The following is a 3,191-nucleotide window of genomic DNA, read 5'->3' as shown; positions in this document are numbered from 1 at the left end:
GGGGGGGGGGTGAGAGACAGTACTTTGCTGTGTGCTTATGGCAAGCATTGTAAAGGGAAATAAAGGTGGAGAGGAGGAGGGGGAGAATAACAGAGAATGAGAAGATGGTATGGTGGCAGCTATTTTTATAAGACCATGAGGAGAAGGACAGGCGAAAGGAGAAAAGAGCAGCACAGGCAGTGAGCAATGAATCAAGGATGAGAGAGAAGAGAGCAGAGAGGGAATTTATTGCGATCCCGCTGTTTTGTTGTTCTGTTTTTTTTCTGCTGACACAGTGAACATGTAGGGAGCAGGCAGCGTTTTTTTTTTTTTATAGGTCACATGCCACTTCACAATGATCTATGGATGCAGGCCCTTTGCAGACTTATACTGTTGAGCACGCATTATGTGGCTCAGCCAAGCGTGGCCATTTGGGGGAGAGAGGAAGCATCCCCCCTCACTCGCACTCTTACCATCTATCCTTTCTGCTGCTCTCTCACCCATCATGCCACTCTCTGTACATACTTTTTCTTCTCAACTTCTCCTTTTTACATCTCTCCCACTCTGACTGAAAGCCTCTTAAAAGATGGTGTACAGCAACAAAAGGTCTGATGGTGGCAAGTGTTTATACGGTCACACTCAGGCCTGTCTCCTGTAAATGTTCTTGTCCTTGAACAAGTTTATACTGACTTTGATGATTTGATTATTTCTCATTTGAAAATAAATAAATAAGAAATGTATTTTTTGTAAAAAGATTGTGTAAGATGATTATATCACAGACATAGTACTTTTTTAAAATGATTTTGAACTCACTCATCAGTTAAATTAATAATCTGTATCATGTATACATTGTCCACATAGAGTATGTGTACATAAAGTATACCTTATAGTTTTACACAGCAACTTTTCAAGACAATCTTCATCAGTCTTTGATTCAAAAACCAATTTTTAGACTTGAACATTGTCTTGTAGGGAAAAATTAGGAAAAATAAAGCAAGACTGTGTAAGAGAAGTGTTGCAAGAGAGTGAGTAAGAACTTTATTTGATATTTATGTGGCGGGGTGATTCCACAATTACAGAGTGTATGAGTGCAGGAACTCAGAAAGAACCCGAATTCCACAATTTTCTGAGCAACCTTATTTGGTATGCTCAAGAAGGAGCATGAGCATGTGTGTGTCTATGCTGGTTATACACCCATGGGCGGCACACAGTGGAGAAGCTGTGAACGAGGAGCTTAAAGTACGTTTCTGATGATTCCGGAGACAAGCGCGGAGTCATGCATCATTTAAGGCAACAAAGGCATTAATCAGAGACAAACGACCAACGATTCATAATACATATGGGATATTAGAAAGACAACCAGCCTTTGCAGACACACACAAGATTTGCCAACTATAGAGCTTAACACGTAACATGTTCTCAATGTGAAAAAACAGGAAATATATATGGCCTATATTTACATCTACTAATTTACTAATGCTCAACCAATAGGCCTCTGATTTATGTGTTTGTGTATCCATGTATTTAAATGACTCCTGATTTATGACTGTAGCAGACTAGAATTATCTGATCTACATTTTAAGAAATAAACCTTTCATATAAAAATGTATTTATTGCTATTATTCTACTTCATCAAAAGCCTCTCTCGGCCTTTAAAAGCCACCTTCTCCATCTCTGCAGTAGTCATACTTAAAAAGTGTGGTGGCACGTGTGTATGTGTGTCAGAAGTCATCTATCTCCTGCAGAGTCCACGTCACTTGTTCAGCAGGGTCTAATTTATGCGCTGGCGGTGGCGATACTGTGGCGCATGCTGAAATGGCATCATTCCTCAGCGCTAACCCCTGTGTGCTCCCTCACACTTCCTCTCCCTGCTGACAGCTCCACCCCAGGCATGATTTATCAGGCCCTCAAGCAGCGGACAAAGGCGCCCTGAAACGTGCGCCGTGCCAGAGACGGATTAATAGATAAACACTGCAATTCCAGTACCAAACACGAGAGAGGGTCAACTTCATAATGTCCCCAGATAGCGTATGGCTAAGGTCAGAACTATATGGACAGAGCAGCAGTGAGAGGATCAAATTTATGGTTCTGAAATATGACCAAGCGATCATATTCTTGTTACAAGTATTTATGTCTGTATACATTTTCATTTGTAGCTCTTGCAGATAATACGGATGACTGGGCTGAGTGGGGAAAATACTATGTGTAGTTCCCATTTTCATATTTGTCATATTTGAAATGTGTATTTCTTCTCACCTGTGCATCCATTCAGTCTTTCTAATGTAAGAAGTTTTGTCTTATTTCATGAAGTACAGAAGTACTGTACTTACATAGACAGTTGTGTCAAATTTGCAGCAATATACCTTTAACTGATCTGTCTGCTGAAAAACAGTGTCATTTAGCCCATTATCTACACCTCTCTGAATTTGGCAAGTGAACATGGTTCATTTAGCCACGCTTGCTACAGTGTGTAGAGGAACATGATAACTAACTAAATCCCTCTGATCAAGGTCATTTTGTATTTCTTGAGGTTGGCAGCTTTTATTAATGACGTAATATGAGATCCAAAATAGAAATAAAAAAAATGGAAAAAAAACTTGAAACAGCTTTGGGTGCTTGTGAAGATGGCCTAAACATGTAACACCCAATTTAACCTTGTTTTTTTATGTTCACAAAGTGAGAAATCAAATGAACTGAATCACTGAATTTGTAATGCTGTTATGGAGAATGGAATTATGGTAATTTGGCTGAGCATTCAGCTGCATTGTTTAAAGGGTGAGCGGATTAAAAGAGGCAGTGGATGGTTAATATCTCATCTCAATGTGATGGAGCACGTACCCACCCAAGAATACAGTGTTCATGAAGGCCTCCCACAGTGCACCCAAGCTCATTACAGTAACATGTGGGAGAGCTTTCACAATTGATTTCCCCTCAGAGATACTCACCTGTAGCAACCCTTAGTTAGAAATGATTAAAACAATAGGAAATCATCACTGATTGGCTTTTCTTTCAGTCTTATGAAACACCCTTTTCCTAAATGAGTGGGTTTAATAAAACATAACTGCACGACCCCTGCTGTTCTGGTAGATTACAGCACTACATGTTACAGTAGAGAATGGGTTTACTTTGTGCACGCAAAGTGTGGAAGAAAACAGAACCACCAATATAGTAAATATCTCCTCAGTACTGTCATTAAACTGTGTGTGTGTGTG

At 39.8% G+C, this 3,191-nt stretch overlaps 1 protein-coding gene across 1 annotated transcript in view; it reads right to left on the bottom strand.

Annotated features, from left to right (window-relative positions):
• Window positions 1–3,191, bottom strand: part of plxna4 (plexin A4) — a gene marked incomplete in the record, with an annotated part of 222,275 nt that overhangs the window by 192,100 nt on the left and 26,984 nt on the right.

The sequence above is a fragment of the Morone saxatilis genome, unplaced genomic scaffold (genome assembly GCF_004916995.1).
Source record: "Morone saxatilis isolate NCDOM2014 unplaced genomic scaffold, NCSU_SB_2.0 Contig10, whole genome shotgun sequence".
NCBI lineage: Eukaryota > Metazoa > Chordata > Actinopteri > Moronidae > Morone > Morone saxatilis.
Note: the sequence above shows the minus strand (reverse complement) of the source record. Positions and strands in the feature narration are given on the sequence as shown.